Source organism: Galeopterus variegatus, unplaced genomic scaffold (assembly GCF_000696425.1).
Source record: "Galeopterus variegatus unplaced genomic scaffold, G_variegatus-3.0.2 Scaffold4135, whole genome shotgun sequence".
NCBI classification, from domain to species: domain Eukaryota; kingdom Metazoa; phylum Chordata; class Mammalia; order Dermoptera; family Cynocephalidae; genus Galeopterus; species Galeopterus variegatus.
The window spans coordinates 142794-164370 of record NW_007730246.1 but is presented as its reverse complement, the minus strand read 5'-3'; the positions used below and the strand labels follow the sequence as shown (position 1 = coordinate 164370).

At 40.1% G+C, this 21577-nt stretch overlaps 1 long non-coding RNA gene and 1 pseudogene across 1 annotated transcript in view; one reads left to right on the top strand and one right to left on the bottom strand.

Annotated features, from left to right (window-relative positions):
- LOC103602423 overlaps window positions 1-21577 on the top strand; it is a 73532-nt gene that overhangs the window by 9311 nt on the left and 42644 nt on the right. The gene's annotated exons all lie outside the window — the stretch shown is intronic.
- Window positions 6763-7825, bottom strand: LOC103602422 (annotated as a pseudogene).

Sequence of the window (21577 nt, the reverse complement as noted above, 5' to 3'; positions counted from 1 at the left end):
ACTGGGGGTTGGGATCCGTTGCCGGACCCGGAAAAAAAAAAAAAACAAAAAAAAAAAAAAAAAAAATCATAACTAAATGGATAAATATTTTTAAAGAATATGGATTGTGATTAGTGGTATGAGGAAAGTAAAGAGAATATAATGGGTAAACCACAGGTAGTGTGTCATTTTTGGGGGGTGGGGTGGGTATGGAGATTTGAATGCTTGACCTTGGTGTTAGCAGCACGACACTCACCAAGTAAACTAACCGGCCAGTCCTAGTGTGTTATTTTGTATAGGGTAGTCGGGAATGCTTCTCAACATATGACAGTTAAGCAGAGACCTAAAGAAGGAGAGGCATCAGCACTTTCCAAGCAGAGAGAAAAGGATGTTCCAAGCAGAAGAAGGTATGTTAAATACCCTCTGTTCAAGGGCAGAAAGGAGGGTAGTGTACTTCCAGAATAGTGAATTGGTGGGAGAATGAGATCAAATGATGGTAAAGAGTTAAGCAGGGCCTATAGGCCATTTTAATTATAATGAAAAGGCATGAGAGAGTGTAAAACAAAAGAATAAAAATCTGGTTTACATTTAAAAGATGATTCGTTAGCTTTGTAGGGGCTGGGTTGGAGGAGGACAGGAACAGCAGTAAGAGAGCCACACACAGGCCATTTCAATAGTCCAGGTAAGCTATGGTGATGGTAATAGGCGTAGAGAGAAAGGAACAACTGGAGACAGACCAAGAGGGTTGTCTTATGGAATGGATGTGGGAGCAGTTAATGAAATTACACTTGGAACATCCAGGTTGCTCAGGCCCTCCATGTAGAATTGGAATAAATACCTAGAATAGTACCATTTGCACTGAGGGTAAAGTCTGGGAACTGCTTGCTAATGATAGTGGTGCTTCTGACAGAATGATGGGGCATAGAAGAGAAACAGAGCAATTACTGAGGTTTTGTAAGTGAACTGCCATGACAGACATTAAGAAAATAAATAAAAGTAAAAGGAGCTGTGCTCAGGAGTGCAGGAGTGAAACACACTAGGGTCCCACCATCAGAATAAGCCCTACTTCCTTTAGTACCCCAGCATGTCTCCCCACTCCTTACCACCTTCCTCTTAACACACACACGTGCACACACACACCCCTGCCCAAAAGCACTTCTGCACCCATGTACACAGACCTGCAGTCTTCCTTCTTATTCAGAGGCAAGTCTCCTGGGAAAATGCCAGTGCTGAAGAAACCCATCATATCTACCAGGTCTTTTCTAAGGAGAATCATACTCAGTCTTTCAAGTTAAACAAAGAAAACCTACTGTGATTTCTATCGGAGAAGTTAATAGTTTATAATGTCTAAGATGAAAATTACACTGGATGGAAATAATGACAGCTTAGACTTGGCAGAAAATAGTAGTAAACTTAAAAACAGCAATTGAAAGTATGCCAAATGGAACAATGAAAAAAGACTGGATAAAAGTGAAGAGTACCTCAATGAGTGACAACTATAAGTGACCTGATACATAATTTGAGAACCAAAAGGAGAATGGGGAGGGGGACACAAAGTATTCATAGGAATAGTAGCCAAAATTTTGCAAATAATAAAAACTATAAACTTCATAGATCAAAGAAGTTCAATAGCCCCCAAGAACAAGAAACATGAAGAAAACTATACCAAAGTACTTCAATGTTTTAGTTCGTTTTGTGTTGCTATAACAGAAATACCTGAGACTGGGTAATTTATAAAGAACAGAGGTTTATTTGGCTGACGATTCTGGGACAGCTGCATCTGGCACGGGCCTCAGGCTGCTTCTAGTCATGGTGGAAAGTGGCAGCAGCCAGTGGGTACAAGCAGATCACATGGCAAGAGAAAGCAAAAGAGAGGAAGCAAGAGAGAGGAGGAAGGTGCCAGGGTCTTTTTAAGCAACGAGAACTAATCCAGTCGGAAAGTGGCAGCAGCCAGTGGGTACAAGCAGATCACATGGCAAGAGGAAGCAAGAGAGAGGAGGAAGGTGCCAGGGTCTTTTTAAGCAACGAGAACTAATCCAGCGAGAACTCACTCATTAACCCTCCCTCCCCCAGGGAGAGCATGAATCCATTCATGAGGGATCCGCCCCCATGACTCAGTCACTTTCCAGCACTGCCACATTGGAGATCAAATTTCCACATGAGTTTTGGAGGGGACAACACATCCAAACTCCATCAATCAAATTTCTTAAAACTAGTGATAAGCAGAAAATATTAAAAGCAAACGAAGAAAAAAAGACACATTATGTAAAGAGCAATAAAGATAAAAGTTGAGAGCATATTTTTCACTAGAAGCAATGCAAACTGGAAGACAGTTGAGCAGCATCTTTAGAGTCCTGAAGGGAAAAAAAAAAGTCAACCTAGAATTATATCATTTTTATTTTGTTGCTCAAATTGTTCCAGTTCCATCTTGGGTCATTGCAAGCTCTTTCAGATTTTCTCCTGTATCTTTTTGACAAATGACCACTTTTTTTTTCTTTTTTCTTAGAACTTTGTTACTTTCTGACACTATAAGATGCTCCAGGTTCATCTTGTATAGTCACAGCCCAGTCCTAGAATCAGCCATTTCTGGTTCCTTTTATTAGAGAATGGTAGAAACCAAGGTTTGGGTGCTGGGTGTGCTTGTTGCTATTATGTCAATGCTTCTAGACCTTCATGTATATACATATCTGTATTTATTTCTGTATCTAGCTCTGTGTGTGTATAAACATCAGTTCATACAGATGTCTCTGTCTCTAATGTAGCAACCTAAGGTTCATTTCATCCTCCCCCCTTGCTTCTTTGACAGGGAGAAATCTGCCATGCTATCTCTATCTCTGTCTCTGTCTCTGTCTCTGTCTCTGTGTGTGTGTGTGTGTGTATTTGTTCACCCTAGTATACATGTAAAGTGGTTTCAGAATTTCTGTGTGGGAGCAAGTTTACCAACTAGGGTGTAGTGTTTATGTTCAGTTCTTTTTGTCTTTTTCCGTATAATATCCAGTAAAAACAGTTCTCCAAAGTTACTTAAACTTTTTTCCCCAACCCCTTTGGTAAGGTTATGTCATACATTTGTAATATAATTAAGTCCATTTATCACACTCAGCATTCTATCCTTGGGTCTGTCTTTAATTTGCATACAGTAAAGTTAACTCTTTGTGGTGTACAGTTCTGTGGGTTTTGACAAATGGATAGTTATGCATCCACCACCACGAGACCAAACAGAATAGTTCAATCACCCTACAAATTCCCTGGCATGGTCATTTTGTAATCAACAGAAAGGGGAACATTCTATTCAGTTTATCACTTTTTATATTATTCAGATCTCTTAAAAAGTATGATGCAGCTGAGTTGTTCAGTAATGTCTAGTAGTCTCCTGTGCTGGCACATGTCTGCTGGGACGTAAGTCCATAGGAGACACCTGCATAGCTCAGATGCAAGCCAAAGCTGATGAAGCTGTACCTCCCCAGCGTGTCTTTGTTCGTCTGTTTCTCCACCCCTCCACCGTCCTCCGTGTGAGGTGGTATCAAACTGTCTTATGATATTTGTCTAAACATTTAAAACACACTTCACTGATTTTTGTTTGTTTCAAGCACTAGTTCATAATCACAATTATTACTTAATATGTTAAACTTATTTTTGTGAATTTTAGTTTAAGATAAAGTCCTAGTCAAAACTTGTTTTCGATATTTATCATTAAGTATCAATCCTGTTTGAGAGGATTTGCTTAGGTTGGCTTTTTTGGTTTTTTGGGTTTTTTGGTGGAGAACTATCCTTACTGAATCTCTCCAGTTCCTTGCATTCCATCCAGCACTAGGCTAAAAGGCAGATATGATTTACCATCTGAAAATAAGTATATCAGGCTGTTATAAATGCCAAGATGATTTGGAATCAGATTTAGTGGGCAAACAATTTATAAGAAAGGATGGAATTTTGAGTGACCCAGGCAGACAAAGGGTTTATTCTTCAATATGGGTGAACCATGTAAAAAGTTAGGAATTTAAGGACTCGTTCCTTGTCCTACTTCTCCCTGTTTCCCATGCTGAAAATATGTGCTGCTGCCCTGCCATCCCTGTAGTCTTCACAACAGCAGCGATACAATCTCTGCCCAAAGCAGGAACTGTTGCTGATGTGGGTCAGCTCCTCCTTCTCCTTTCCACCCCCACACAGTCAATTACCAAATCTTACTTATGCCCTTTCTCACCTCCTACCTCTCTTTCCCCACTCGTATACCCAAGTAACCATCGTGCCCTATTTATTCTATATCTCAAGTCATTCTGTGCCTGCTCCTTCCTGCTGCCACTGCCTTAGCTCAAAATTCACTTTCTGTCTGTTCCCATTGCTGATGGCCTTTAGTCAGGTGAGTAGAATATCCCAGGGTTGATCCCAGCCTGCTCTGCCATGGAGTGTTTGGTCACTGTAGCCTGGATCATATTACTACAATTTTTGTTTCCTGGTCATTCTCCCTGTGTCTGCCACCTTCTACCTTGTGCACATTTGTTTTTTATTGTCCTTATTACAATTATTTGTGTATCAGCCAGCCTCTGTTTCTTTGTAGACTTTAATGTTTTTGAGAACAATACTTTTCATTCTTTATTTGTTAACAAATAGCTGACATAAATCCAATTGGCTCAGTAGTCTGCAAGCATCTTGAGAACAAGTATGTGTCTTGCTCGCAATAGCACATCCAGTGTCACCATACAGAAAGAATAGTAACACATTTACAGAGAACTGCTTGCCAGGCCTGTGCTAAGCCCTTTAATATGCAGTCATTTAGTCATTTGGACAACACTGCAGGCACCATCTGTATCTTAAATTCAGGGAAACATAATTAGATTAGTTATGGCACCGAGACCACACAGCCCATGAGTGGTGGTGCCAGGATTCAGGCTGAGGCAGAATGACCCCAGAGTTCCTGAGTACAAGTTGACACTGTCTAACAAATTGGATCTGTCAAATTGGATGAGTAATGAACAAAATAGCCTTGACTTGGATTCAATAGGCTTTCAGGGGACCAGGACCCAGGTGATCTGCTGTGACCCAGAATGGGAGAGGGGCATCCTCTCATCTAGGAGGTGGAGAACAGCAGCAGCTAGGCTGCTGGGGGCAGTTTGGCCTTGTATCCAGGGCTCAAAGGGCACAGGAGCATTGCAGTGAAAGGCACCACCACCAGAGAGAGGCCCGAGCATGGGTGGACTTGTGCTGGAGTCTGCTGGATGTGTCCTTGGGGACTTGGCCACAAGAGTAGGGTGACACTTTGGTAGGGACTGAATGCTGGTGCGAGCAGATATGTGTGGGGGTCAGGGGGATCTCAGAGCTGTGAGGCTGTAGTATCATGCTCATGTGATGGCACTGCCACTCACAGGCTGGAGAAGCTGGGGATATTCTGGTTTCACTATACAGCTTCAAGAAATTGTAAGAGTATTCCATAGTTCTTTTACTACACCAACTTTATTTTCTTTAATCTACTCTTAAATCTTTTGCAAAAAAAAATAGTGCTAAATAGAATCATCTTTCATTTCCTCCTAGGACGTGTTTGCTGTTGAGTTCATGAAGTTGTCACCCTCATACTTGACTCATTGGCTTGAAACTGGATTTCAGACCATTGTAAAGCTCCAGCAAGACTCCCATTATTGTCCAGTTCCCACAAGTTCAGTCCGTAAAACCAGTGTCACTTTGACTAAGTTACTTCCTCCCTGTGGGTTCATCTATTAAATAAGGTAGTTGGATGAGCTGTTTGCTACTATCTTTTTGTAATCTCAAGGACAGTAACTGGGAGCGTGACCCTTCAAATGCTCAAGGTGGATTAGTATTGATTTTTACCTTTAAGACATTACCTATCAGGTTATAACTTATTCAGTGTTAGTGAGTCTTTGATCAGAGTGCAGTTCCAAGTTTAGCTTTGTTTCCATAGAAATGCACCTGCTCTACCATGACCTGATTTAAGACCAATGGCTAGCTGTATCCTGTGTGGAAAACTGGGGTTTCTTACAATCCAACTTGAGAACCATTGACCCTATTGAAGCCCATAAAATAGCAAAGGTAAACCCAGAGGAAAATACAACATAAATTGTCAAAACAGATAGATGTACAGTCCATCAATTGATGAATACATTTCAACCAAATAGAGATGTGTTGAAAGATTATAGATGATAAGATATTCAATGGCCAGAGAAGTTATCAGGGATTTTGTTGATTTTACGAAGGATGATGTAATTTCATTGACACTGCAATAAAAAGAAAATGTAACAGCTGAGAGATATTGTCTCCCACCTACTCTAACCCCAAACTCTTAGTAATGGAACTTCAGAGTAAACTTTTCTAAATATTATGTGGAGTATAAAATTCTTTGTACAAGTGTTGAAAAAAAGAAACAAATTTAACTTTATTTCCTCATTTTCATTTAAAGCTTGATTTTATAAAACACAAAAAACATTTTTAAGCATTCTGTATCTCAGGAAATTAAACAATAGAAATATCCATTGCTTCATAGGTTCAAGTCAAATAAATTAAAATCAAATAATTGAAAATTTTTTCAATATGGGAACTATACAATTAAGTAAATGGAAAGGACCTAATAGAGCAATATTTCATTACTTATGGATTACTGTTAGTTACTTTCAGGATCTAAACAAAGATTCTGAATGTTCAGATTTCTTTTGCCATATCTTATATTTAAATATCTTCCTACCTATTCTCTGAGTCAGATTACTTGACCAAAATATCTGATTTAGGAAAGCATTTATTAACTTTGTAGCAAAAGTTTTTCCATCTACAGTTACCAGCTTCAAAGGAATTGACATTACAGTGCTAACAAAATCTGCTGGTTCCTTTTGAACAATGTACAATAAATTCATTATGTCAACTCTGTGGTAAGTCAAATAGGAACCAAAAAAAAAAAAAGATCAATTATGCACAGTTTAGTGAAGTAAATGTTGGTTTCCCCCATTTAAAAAAATGAAACAAAACATATCAACCATAGTTGACTTGGTTTCAAACCACATTTGAGAATTACAATTCCATTGTTTTCCTCATCTCAGCCTCAGTCATTGACAGGAATTTTGTAGGCCATCGTGCTATTTTTGTTTCATTTTGTTTTTCTGTTTTGTTTTTTCTTTTGGTGGAGGATACGGGCACCACCGTGCTATTCACTTTGTAGATTGTAGCAGTAAATGAATGAAGATGGATTTCCTCAGAATTGGTAGTGAACTGTGGTCCTCACTCTTCCCATTTTTCAGGTACAACCAAATCTTTGTATAAATCAGCAAATCAAATGAACAGGAAACTTGCAACAGTGGCAGAAATGTCACTGTAGCTGTGATCTGTCAGATCACTGAATCGATTTCATCCTGGATAGCCTCCTGAGACTACTCTATGGGTGGACTGTCATCTTTTGTGGTCTTCTCACACTCAACATCAAACTGACTCTTTCAAGGACCTCACCACTTTCATTATTTGAGATGACTACCACCAGTTTCTGAACTGAACACTTTTATAACCTATCTTTTTGTTATTCCACCACATTTAGGTATTTTATGAGTTCATGATCAGTAGTTACAAGCAAGGTGAGTCCATATTTCTGCACTTGAGTAACTGTTTCAGGTGGATATATGCTACGCTCATATAAAATACTATTGATTCCAAATGAGAAGAACTCGGCCACAATTTCGGTGCTCATGTGCAGGGTGATGCCCTCCTCCTGGGAGAGCTGCAGCCCCATGGCCAGGCCCACAGAAGAAGGCACATGCTCCCACCCAGCAGACGGCAATCACAGCAGCTCCCACTACAAATGGTTTTGTTAGTATTTTATAAAGTATTTCAACACCTAGAAATCCACTAATAAAAACATAAATTTAAAAAAATCATTGTGATGTTTGGTGTCATTATATAATGGAAAATAAGGTAAACATGCAGACTGTATAGGGTTCAATTTAATTACCAAATAGGAGCAAAACCTATTAGCTCAATGTCTGGCTCTCTTATAGAAACTAAGTCAGGTTTATTCATTAGCATCTCATGGTATCAGTGAAACAGGAAGGAAAGGTGATGCTGAAACCCACTTCCTGCTTTGTAACCTCTAATTAGGTGACCAACTGGCCCAATTTGCCTGGAACTAACGGTGATCAGGATGTGGGACATTCAGCGTTAATACCAGGGCAGCCCTGGACACACGGATGGTTGGTCCTCTCCACCCTCTAGATCTTTTAAAATGTGCAGAAGATTCACATATCCTTAATCCTGGGGTTTTTTTGCTTGCCTAAGGCTCTCCCATGCAGCCACAGCACTGCCAATGGAGGGGCTGAAGAGTCGGCTGCATCTCGGGGCACCCGCCTCTTCCATTAGGGATGTCTTCAGCTCTCTGTCCAGATGACCAGGCTGCTGCTGGGCAACGGGGCAGGGCTGTCATGGACAACTTTGTCTTTGGCATTCTTCTCCTTGCCTGACACCCTCTGATTGTATTCCCTGTGACTCATACTAAGGAGACTCCCTAAAGGGAATTGCTGTCAGCACTTGGGTAACTGACAAAAATGCCAACTACTGAAGTTCCAGGTGTGACCTCTTCAGGGATGTTGAGGTTTTAAAAGGGCATTCTTGGACATCAAGAGACTTTCGAAGACACAAAGACAGATGACCTAGTAATCAATATTAGTTCTGTGAAAACCGAAGTGCAAACCACTTTATAATAATAATAGTTGTTTTTTATTGAGAACTATATAAGGCACTGTGATAAATGTTTCACAACATTAATTCATACAATCCTACAGCAGCCCTGTGTGGTAGGTGCTGAATCAGGACCATTTTACAGATGAAGAAGGTGAGGCTGAGCTTGATCACCTGACCTGTCCCGTATCCCAGAGCCAGAAAGAGGACACCCTGTGTTTGAACCTGACCCCAGTCTTTATGCCTCCAAAGTCATGCTCTTCTTTCTCCCATGATGAATATAACTTTATGGGTTTCAGGATTCTTGCTGAAGGCAGACCAGGGTGGCCAGACATCACCTGGGGGAATGGTGGGGGATGAAGAACCTGATCAGATACTGAGGGTGATCAGATATCAAGGGTGGGGGATTCTTGCCAAACTGACTTAGCAGGGTTCTTGCTAAAACTGGATTTTACATGGACATGCATAGATGGGCCTAGAGGTTTCAGGAGCTGACTAAAGTTTGGCCAAGCTGAGGACTTTTGTCAGTGTCCGTACATCTCACTGTCTGCATAGATAGATAGATCATGGCTTGCTCATCTTTTTGTCTGTTTGCTTTTTTTTTCATTATCAATAGGCCGCATGCATCATCAGGTACCGTCATTTTTAGAGTGCCTAGAGTGGGTGGTTGGGGCTAAGGATATGTTATCAATTGTAATTAATTAATGTGCCAAGTTGCCTTCCAAAAAAATGTAGTCATGGAAATCTGATAGACTTACCTATATGCTATATACAATGTTTAATAATGAAAATGTAGATCTTTGCCTGAGAAGGGAGCAGAGGGGGGTTTAGAAAGGAAGACCACACAGGATCTCACACCACTGGGTGGTAAAGCTGAGAGATCGTGGGTGAGAGCTTCACCTTTGATGTCAGGGGACTTAGCTTCTTCACTACTATTGAAAGAAATTTCTCCACCTCCCTGATGGTCCTATTCATGTGTGAAGCAGGACTAACCCTATAGGATTGTGGTGAGTTCACAGCACGTGGTATCTAGGAGAACATGAGAGCACATATTCTCTCACCCCAACTTTGGCCTTTGTGGTGTGTGGCCAGTGAGGTTGTACTTAGAAGTCAATTCTCAGGGCTGGAACTTACCCAATATTTAAAGGGAAACTTGTTGCACCTTGTTGAGTGTTCATAAAACTTTAGTCATACTTATCCTGATTCCTATTTGTGTGTGTGTGGATGGAATTTTTATGGGCCATTAAGTGATAAGCTAGTACTTGAAAGTAGAGGGATTAAAAACAAACTAAAGGGCCGGCCCGGTGGCGCACTGCGCTAGTGCGCCGCTTGGGAAGCGCGGAGGCGCTCCCACCGAGGGTTCGGATCCCACATACAGACCGGTTCCCGCTCACTGGCTGAGCGAGGCGCGGGGGCAACACCGAGGGTTGCGATCCCGTTGCCGGTCCCGGTCCGGTACGGGGGCGACACTGAGGGTTGCGATCCGTTGCCGGACACAGAAAAAAGACAAAAAAAAAAAAAAACTAAAAAAACCTTGAGTGGGTTGTAATGAAGGCATTGCAGTGACGCTCCCACCTTGAATGGAGATGGAGCTTGGACCTGCCTTAGTATGATGAGCTTTCTTTTCAGTGCTTCCTGGCAGGTTCACATGTTAGGTTGTAATGAGGTCTCAGTTTGCAACTAGGATCAAGTCCTTTCTCTTGCCTCTTGCTCATTCAGCTACATTCAATTATTTCTGTCACCTGCTATATGCCAGTTGGCATGGAAAGCTGCTGTGAATAAGCTGAGCTCCTGCCTGCATGGAGCCTGGGACACATGGGTCTCCTAGCTGTGTCTTGAAATCATTATCAACAGTCCTGAACACTGGAAAGCTTCATGTTCCTGATTCTAAGGCAAGATGCCAAATCCCACGTTTGCCTCCATCTGAAACAAGTGACAGTTTCCACCTTTCTCACCTCCTAGTATGACTCTTTTTGTCTGCAACTTTTAGGATGTCATCCTTCACCCACAAGTGTCACCAATATGCAAGGACTGTGAGCTAGGTATGGAGACATTAGTCTGACCCTCATGTGAATTCATCTGCCTGGATGTTACAGGAGAGTGGTTGCCTTGATGGAGAAACAACTCTGCTCAAAATTGGCAGGCTCTGTGGCTGGGGGAGTCTGCATGAGGTTCTGAGCCATGAGCCTTTCCAGAATTCCACATGCAGACATCTGCTGTGTGTGTCTCAGTACAAATCAAATGTCCCCAAGTTGCCTAGTCTTTAATTTCCACATAACAAGAGTCTAGCCCCATCTGAGTGAATGCCGAAGTCTCACCTTTCTCAGGCCTCTGAATGTTGCTTGTGCCGTGGTCCTTCCTGGAGGGTGCCTGACTTCTTAGCTCTCTTTTGTTCTGCATTTTGTGTTCTCAGTTCTTGCTCCATTCTCTGCAGATCACCTCTTGCCTCCTTTTCTCAGGGTGATGCTGTGTGCAACACACATTCCTTGCCTTGGTTTCCCAAGTATCTCAATTCTGAAGGTGAGATATTGGCTGCATCAATAAGAAAATATTAGTACAGGCTTGGGGATAACACTAGGTACTTATGTAAAAAAAGAACAAAATAGAACCGAACCTTCAGATAAGGATGACATGGTTAGCAAAGACCAGGTGCCTCCACAGGTGTCTCTTCCCAGCTCCTAGCCAGCTAACACCTGCATGCACAGATGTCTCTCTCTCTCTTTCTTTCTCTCTCCTTTTTCTTGATCTGCATGCTGGTCTCCAGACATTCGCTAACACTGGAGGATCCTCTCCTGCATTTGAAAAAAAATTGAAATAAAATTCACATAACATAAAATTAACTGTTTTAAGGCATACATTTCAGTAGCACTTAGTATATTCAGAAGGCTGTGGGAACCATCACCTCTGTATAGTTCCAAAACATTTTCATCCACACTAAAGGAAACTGACCCCTGTACCCATTAGCAGTCACTCCCTGTTACCTTCTCCCCCAGCCCTTGGCAGCCACCACTCTGCATTCTTTCTCTGTAAATTTGCCTATCCTGAATGTTTCATATAAATGGAATCATACAATATATGACTTTTGGTGTTTGGCTTCTTCAACTTAGCATAATGTTTTCTGGGCTCATTCATATTGTAGCATATAACAGTACTTCATTTTTTTTTTTAAATTGTGGTAACATATACATAACAAAATTTATCATCTTCAACTTAGCATAATGTTTTCTGGGCTCATTCATATTGTAGCATATAACAGTACTTCATTTATTTTTTTTAAATTGTGGTAACATATACATAACAAAATTTATCATTTTAACCATATTTTTATTTTTTCTTTATTTTTATAGCAGTTTTAGTTTTATAGAGAAATTGAGCAGAAAATATAGATAATTTCCATACCCTCTCCCATACACATACAGTTTCTCCTATTATTGACATGTTACATTAGTGTGGTACATTTGTTACAATTATGAATCAATATTGATATATTATTATTAATTTTATATTAGGGTTCTCTTTGTATTGTACTGTTCTGTTGGTTTTGCCAAATGCATAATGTCGCTTATTCACCATTACAGTATCATATAGAATAGTTTTGCTGTGCTAGAAATACTCTGTGCTCCACCTATTCATCCCTCCCTCACTCCCTCATCCCCTGAAACTCTGGAAAGTACTGATTTTTTTCCCGTTACCTGAAACATTTATCATTTCTTTGTGTTGGGAACATTCAAAATCGTCTTGAGACTAATTGCAACTACACTACAAGTTGTTGTTAATGATAGTTACCCTACACTGCTATAGAATGCTAGATCTTACTCCACCTATCTAGCTGTGTTTTTGTATCTGTTAACCAACCTCTCACTATCCCTCCTCCCCTCTCCCCTTCCCAGCCTCTGGTAACCACCATTCTGCTCTCTACTTCAATGCGATCACCTTTCTTCGTTTCCACATATGAGTGAGAACATGTGACATTTCTCTTTCTGTTCCTGCTTTATTTCATTTAACACAATGTGCTCCAAGTTATCCATGTTGCTGCAAGTCACAGGACTTCATTCTTTCTTATGGCTGGATAGTATTCTCGTGTATATATTCCACATTTTCTTTATCTGTTCCTCTGTTGATGGATGTGCAGTTCAGGGTACTGTTCAGTGGCATTAAGTACATTTGCATTTTTGTGCAATCATCACCACCGTCCATCTCCAGAACTTTTTTACCTTCCCAAACTGCAACTGAATCCATGAAAGATTGACTCCTCAATCCTCATTTCCCTCTGCCCCTGGCAACCACCATTCTACTTTCTGTCTCTCTGATTGTTACTACTCGAGGACCTTATATGAGTGGAATCACACAGTATTTGCCCTTTTGTGAATGGCTTCTTTCACTCAGCGTAATGTCCTCCAGGTTCATACATGTTGTAGCATGTGTCAGAATTCCCTTCTTTTTAAGTTGAATAATATTCTGTTGTATGTCTATACCACATTGGTTTATCCTTACGTTATTTGATGGACATTTGGGTTGTTTCTACCTTTTAACTATTACAAATAGCGCTGCTGTGAACATTATAAGTTTTTTTTGAACACTTTTTGATTCTTTGGAGTATGTACTTAGCGGAATTGCTGGGTCATGTGGTAATTCTTATTTAACTTTTTGGAGGGACTGCCAAACTGTTTTCCACCATGGCTACACCATTTTACATTTCAACCAGCAATGTAGGAGGGTTCCAATTTCTCCACATTCTCACCAACACTTGTTATTATCCATTAAAAAAATTATTATAGTTATCCTATATGGGTATGAAGTGGTACCTCCATACTTTTTGATTTGCATTTCCCTAATACCCAATGATGTTGGACATCTTTTCAAGTGCTTGTTGACTATATCCTCTTTGGAGAAATGTCTATTCAAGCCCTTTACCCATATTTTAATTGAATTGTTTATGTTTTTGTGGTTGAGTTGTCTTGGATACTAGGCCCAGGATTTCCTTTTAAAGGAGATCTTGGGACACAGGCACTCACTGGGAGTCCAGACTCTGCAAGTGTTTCCACAGGGCCTTATGAAAATAGAAAAATGTTCCTTTCATTCACAATTTCCTGGGAAAAGAGATCCTTGGTATTCTAGTCTTCTTACCTTTTCCCACCAAAGGCCTGGTGGCCTTGACTGCTTCCAAGAGACTGGCTGGGAAAAGCAGTCTAAGTATCCACAAATGTTAGCTCAGTGGTAAGCCTCCCATTCTGGATAAGGAGCCTATTTACTGGGGGAACAGCCAACTCCAAATACAGTTTAGACGAAATCAAACTGTACTCTGTAACTGCCCTTCTCACCTAAGATACTGGTTAAGCAAATGTGCTCAGTGGAGCCCCAGGCTGTTGGTACCTGCCCCAACCTCTCATTGCCCAACCCTCACAGAGGCAGGAAACTCCTCCTTTCTGGTGCCGCAATCAGTCCGGGTCACAATTTCATAATTTGGGTTCATATTTAGATTACAAAAACCCATCCTCAAATAAGTGGCTCGTAGATTTCATGAAGTGTCTTAGGAAATAAAGCTTTCTGAGTTGTAGCCTTTATGAGGCTCCCAAGCAAAACAGTGCTGCTTAGATAACATTGCCCTATGACCTGAAATGGGATCTGGAAGCATCTTTTCAATCAAGTGAGTCACTCCTTACAAGGAATCCTATTATTCACTTAAAACAAAAAATGACAATGTTACAGTTTTGATAGTAAATAATTAATATTCCTACTCTCATATAATGAAAATAACATCTTTGACATGTAGCTAGGACTGGTTGTGGCTGGAAATCATAAACAAAGTGACCATTTAATTACAATAAACATCTGAATTGACTTTAAAAATTATGACTGTAGAAGGTGGGGGAATAAAAATAAATAAAAATAAATGTAGAAATTATGACTGTATAGCATAATTCAATTCAAATTTTATTTCTGTGGAAGATAAAATAATGTTTTTCTTAAAAGTATTCATAAGAAGAAAAGCACTTCCTCTAGTGTAAAGTTATAACGGAGGCCAGGTTCTCAAATTGTGATCTAGGAAACCCTAGGAGTCTTTTTTAGGGGTGGTCCATGAGACGAAGAGTGTTCTTAAAACAATACTAAGAATGATTTGCCTAATTCATTCTCATCATCTCAAGCATGTACAGCAGAGATTTCTTGAGGCTACATGACATATAAAATCAAAACAGATTGAATGCAGAAGCCAAAACAAGAATCCAATGTCTTCTATAAGGCAGACATTAAAGAGATTTGCAAAATTATAAAACAATCCCCTCTTCTCACTCCAATTTCTTTTCTTCTGGAAGTCAGTTATTTTTCAAAAACTATGTTATTTAACAACATTAACATGGGATAGACTTGTTATTTTATTTATTTTATTTTATTTTTAGTTAACCCAGTGTAAAAATTTTTTTGTGTGTACATTTCTGATGGAGTTTTTTTTTTTTTTTTTTCCTTTTTGTGACCGGTAAGGGGATCGCAACCCTTGGCTTGGTGTTGTCTGCACCAGCGCTCAGCCAGTGAGCACACCGCCATCCCTATATAGGATCCGAACCCATTGTGAGAGTGCCACTGCGCTCCCAGCACCGCACTCTCCCGAGTGAGCCACAGGGTCGGCCCTCTGATGGAGTTTTGATGTGTTGTCCCCTCCAAAACTCATGCAGAAATTTGATCCCCAATGTGGCAGTGTTGGAAACTGATTGAGTCATGGGGGCGGATCCCTCATGAGTGGATTAATGCTCTCCCTGGGGGAGGAGGGGTAGTGAGTGAGTTCTCACTCCATTAGTTCGCATGAGAGCTGGTTGTTTAAAAGACCCTGGCACCTCCTCCTCTCTCTTGCTTCCTCTCGCCATGTGATCTGCTTGTACCCGCTGGCTGCCATGAGTAGAAGCAGCTTGAGGCCTGTGCCAGATGCAGCTGTACCAGAATTGTAAGCCAAATAAACCTCTGTTCTTTATAAATTATCCAGTTTTAGGTTTTTCTGTTATAGCAACACAAACGGACTGATACAATTTCTATTAAGTTTTAAAAAATATGGGTTCCTTTAGCCACCACCATAATCCAGATACAGCAGAGCTCTGTCACTCTGAGAATCTCTATACTGCTCCCTCACAGTCACACCCTTCCCACCAAATCCTACAACCAGCAATCTGTTCTCCATCACTGTGGTTTTGTGTTTTGGGGATTGTCATATAAGTGAATCATGCAATGTATAACCTTTGAGCCTGGCTTTTTTTACTCAGCATGAGGCCTTTGACATCCCACCAAGTGGTTGGGCCTTTTTACTGCTGAGTAGTGTTCCATTCCCTGTAAACAAGCCACAGTTTGTTTATCCATTCACCAGATGAATATCTTTAGAGTTATTTCCCATTTTTCAGTTATTACAGATAAAGTTTTATGAAACATTTCCATATAGGTTTTTGTGTGAGTGTAAATTTTCATTGTTTCTAGGTAAATACTTAGGAGTGGGATTAGTGGGTCTTATAGTCACTGTGTGTTTAACTTTATAAGAAACTGCAGAACATTTTTGCAGAATGACAGCACCATTCTGCATTCCTACCAGCAGTGCAGGTAAATTCCAGTTGTTCCACATCCTTGATGTCACTTGGTAATGTCAGTATTTTCTATTTTAACCCTCTTGGTGCTGTGGTATCTCACTATGGTTTTAATTTGTGCTTCCCTGATGGCTAGTGATGTTGACAATCTTTCATATGCTTATTTGCCATCTTTGATGAAGTGCTCAAGTGTTTTGCCCATTTTTCACTTAAACTGTTTTCTTCCTGTGAGAGTTCTTTATATGCAGTGGGTACAAATCTTTGTTAGGTAAGTGGTTTGCCAACATTTTCCCAAAGTTTGTGGCTTGTATTTTTATCCTCTTAGTGGTACATTTTGCAGAGCAAAAGTTTTTAATTTTACAAAGTCCAACTAATCACTTTTTGAATGGATCATGTTTTTGATATCATATCTAAGAATCTAACCTAACCTCACTGCATGAAGATTTTCTTCTAAAAATGTTATAGTTTTACTTTTTGCACTCACATATATGATCAATTTATAGTTACTTTTTGTATAAAGTGAGATTTAGATCACAGTCCATTTTTTTGTAAGTTGTCCAGTTGTTCCAACACTGCTTTTGGAAAGACTGTCCTTTCTTATTTGAATTGCTGTTGCACCTTTGTCAAAAATCAATTGGCTGTCACCTCATACCCATCAGGATGGTTACTATAAAACAAACAAACAAACACAGAAAATAATGAGTGTTGGTGAAGATGTGGAGAAATTGGAACCCTTTCCATTTCCATTGCTGGTGGGAATGTAAAATGGCATAGCCATTGAGGAAAACAATACAGTGTTTTCCTTAATGTGTAGTTCCTCAAAAACGTAAAAATAGAATTAGTCTGTGATCCAGCAAGTTCACTTCTGGGTATGTGCCCCAAAGAACTGAAAGCAGAGAATTGAACAGATATTTGTACACCCATGATCACAGCAGCATTATTCACAATAGCCAAAAGGTGAAAGTAACCCAAGTGTCCAACAATGAATGAATGGATAAACAAAATGTGGTATAACATATAACAGAATATTAATAAGCCTTAAAAATTAGAAAGAGGGAAAGAGGTGGGAAGATGGCAGACTAAAAGTGCTCAGGGTATGCTCCTCCTATACAAGAAGACCAGAACAAGCTCACTGCTACCACTACCACAGTCATCAGTGTCATTGTCTGGTCCCAGAACTGTTACACATCTTCCTGAAGAGCAGTTCGTCCCACTTTCCACTGCAGCTCCTGGCAGTTGAACACACTGTGCAAGTGGCAGTCACTGCTGCCTGCGAGTGATCAACTGCCACAGCCACGCATGCCAGGTGGTCACATTGCCACCACCCACTCACTGGCATTGACACAAGGAGGGTCACAGGTGGAACTGCTGGAAAGAGGTGAGTGAGCACAGACACGTGACCCAGTGGCACAACCCACAGGGAATTATGCTGCCCCTGTTGCCACACACCTGGGGGTGGGAGCTACATGCATAGCCTATGCAACTGCCTTGATCTGGGGAGAGACATGTGGAACCCTCAGGGAGGGCAGAAACCCAGAGTAGCCAAAAAAAAGTACAGTAGAAAATTCACAGGCACCACCAACCAATCCCCCAACTCGGGGAAGCAAGGACCCAGGAGAAGCCTCTGCCTCTAGGAGGGAGGAAAGAAGAATCCTGGCCAAGATCACCCATTCAAAATGAGGAGCTCCAGTATACCCCAGTTCACCTGTCAGGGTCAAGGAACACTAGCTAGTGTCCTGCAAGGGCCATGCACCCCAGTTAAATAGTGACAGGGCACCCAGGCACTTCCCACAAAATCTTGAGATCTTGCCCACATCCTTGATGACACAACATAGTGTCACTAACCTCAGCAAGGAATTACTCAGTACCGCAGTGCCTAGGCCATGGAGGCACTCATATGCAACTCCAGCATTTAATATAGTGAAGTAACCACACATAGACTACAATATTGTGTTTACCCAAAACCAAAATTAAAGTAGCCTACTCAGTGGTCAGTAGAAAACACAACTGAAGGAGGGAATCTGTCTCCTCAAAAGCCACTCCAGAGAAATAGAAGAAACAACTACTCTACTAGATGACCACACATCCATGTAGGGATACTGAAAATATGGAAAAACAAGAAAATATGACATTACCAAAGGAATACAGCAATTGTCCAGTACCAGACTCCATACAACAAGAAACCCTTGAAATGACTGAAAAGGAATTCTGAGCAACAATCTTAAGGAAATGCAATGACATACAAGAAGACTCAGATGACTCAATGGAATGAGAAAAACTATCCAGCAAGGAAGAAATTTACAAAGAGATATATACCTTAAGAAAGAAGGATTTATTCAATGAAATAAAAAACACAACCAAGAGCTTATGCAGCAGGCTAGAGCAAGCAGAAGAAAGAATTTCTGACTTCAAAGACACATCATATCAAAACCTTTGGGACACTATAGAGGCACTACCAAGAGGGAAGTTTGTTACAATAAATGCTTAAATCGAAAGAATAGAAAGACTTCAAATAAACAACTTAATGTTCACCTGAAAGGACTAGAAAAACAAGAACAATCCAAACTCCAAATTAGTAGAAGGAAAGAAATAATTAAGATCAGAAGACAACTAAATGAAATAGAGACCAAAAAAATGATATGGAAGATCAATGAAACAAAAACTGGGATTTTGGGGACCAGCCCATGGCTCACTCGGGAGAGTGTGGTGCTGATAACACCAAGGCCACGGGTTTGGATCCCATATAGGGATGGCCGGTTAGCTCACTGGGTGAGCGTGGTGCTGACAACACCAAGTCAAGGGGTAAGATCCCCTTACCGATCATCTTTAAAAAAAAAAAAATTGGGAATTTTGAGAAGGTAAACAAAATAGACAAACCATTAGGTAGACTAACCAAAAAAAGAAGAGAAGACTAAAATAACAAAAATCAGACATGAAAAAGGAGACATTACAATCAATACCACAGAAATATGAAGAATCTTTAGAGACTATTATAAACAACTATAAACTAACATATTTGAAAACCTGTAAGAAATGAATAAATTTGGGGACACATACAAACTACCAAGAATGAACCATGAAGAAATAGAAAACCCAAACAGACCAAATAATGAGTAACAAGATTGAAGTAATAATCAACAGTCTCTCAACAAAGAAAAGCCCAGAACTGGATAGCTTTACTGCTGAATTCTACCAAACCTTTAAACAGAAATTAATACCAATTCTCTTCAAACTATTCCAAAAAATTAAGATAGAGGCCATTCTCCCAAACTCATTCTATGAGGCCAGCATCAACATGATACCAAATCAGACAAAGATACAACAACAAAAGGAAACCACAGGCTAATATCTTTGATGAACATAGAGGCACAAATCCTCAACAAAATATTAGCAAACAATACAGCAGCACATCAAAAAGATTATACACCATGATCAAGTGGGATTCATCCCAGTGATGCAAGGATGGTTCAACATATGCAAGTCAATAAATTGTACACCACTTTAACAAAGTCCAGGACAAAAACCATATAATCATCTCAGTAGATGCAGAAAAAGCATTTGACAAAATTCAATATCCCTTCATGATAAAGACTCTCAACAACTTAGGTATAGAAGGAAAAAAATCTCAACACAGTAAAAGCCACATATGAAAAACCCACAGCCAACATCATCCTGAGTGGGGAGGAGGTGAAAGCTTTTCCTTTATGAACAGAAACAAGACAAGGATGCCCACTCTCACCGGTCTTATTTAACATAGTATTGGAAGTATTAGAGAAATCAGCCAAGAGAAAGAAATAAAGAGCATCTAAGTTGGAAAAGATGAGGTCAAATTATCTCTGTTTGCAGATGACATGATCCTATAAATAGAAAAACCTAAAGACTCTACCAAGAAACTCTTAGAGTTATATTGATAAACAAATTCAGTAAAGTTGCAGGATACAAAATCAACACGCAAAAATTAGCAGTGTTTTTACACTCCAACAACTAGCAGAAAAAGAAATCAAGAAAGCAAGCCCATTTACAATAGTCACCAAAAAAACAAAACAACAAAACTAGTAATCAATTTAACCAAGGAGGCAGAAGATCTCTACAATGAGAACTAAAAATCACTGCTGAAAGAAATTAAATAAGCACAGAAAGATAAAAGGACATTTCTTTCTTTTTTTTTTTTAAGGGAAGTGAAGTTTGTTTTCATATTTTTTATTTAAACATTTAAAAATTTTTAATTTATCAATATACAATGTAGTTGATTTTTATGTCCCTTTACCAATTCCTCCTTTTCCTCCCTCCCTCTTCTCCCTCCCCCATCAACATCATATCGGTTCACTTGTCTTAACAAGTTCAAGGAATTGTGATTGTTGTGTCTTCTTCCCTGTCCCCCATTTATTTATATGTGTATTTATTTATTTTTAGCTCCCACAAATAAGTGAAAACATGCAATATTTCTCTTTCTGTGCCAGGCTTATTTCACTTAATATAGTTTTCTCTAAGTCCATCCATGTTGATGCAAATGGTAGTATTACATTTTTTGTGTAGATATACCACATTTTCCTTATCCTCTCATCTGATGATGGACATTTAGGTTGGTTCCAGCTCTTAGCTACTGTAAATAGTGCTGCAATAAACAAGGGAGTACAGGCATCCCTACAACATGATGATTTCCATTCCTCTGGGTACATTCCCAGCAGTGGAATAGCTGGGTCATATGGTAGATCTATCTGTAATTGTTTGAGGAACCTCCATACCATTTTCCATAAAGGCTGCACCATTTTGCAGTCCCACCAACAGTGTATGAGAGTTCCTTTTTCTCTGCTCCTTGCCAGCTCTATCATTCTCAGTCTTTTGGATATTAGCCATCCTAACTGGATTGAGATGTTATCTCAAAGTGGTTTTGATTCACATCTCCCTAATGCTGAGTGACATTGAGCATTTTTTAATGTATCTGTTGGCCATTCGGATATCTTCCTGGAAAGACATTTCTTACTCATGGATTGGAAGAATGAACATTGTGAAAATGTCCACACTACCAAAAGTGATCTACCGATTCAATGCAATCCACATCAAAATACTAATGACATTCTTTACAGAAATAGAAAAAGCAACCCTTGGGCCGGCCCGTGGCTCACTCAGGAGAGTGTGGTGATGATAACACCAAGGCTATGGGTTCGGATCCCACATAGGGATGGCCGGTTAGCTCACTAGGTGAGTGTGGTGCTGACAACACCAAGTCAAGGGTTAAGATCCCCTTACTGGTCATCTTTTCTTTTTTTTTCTTTTTTTGTCTTTTTTCCGTGTCCGGCAACGGATCGCAACCCTCAGTGTTGCCCCCGTACCGGACCGGGGACCAGCAACGGGATCGCAAGCCTCGGTGTTGCTCCCGC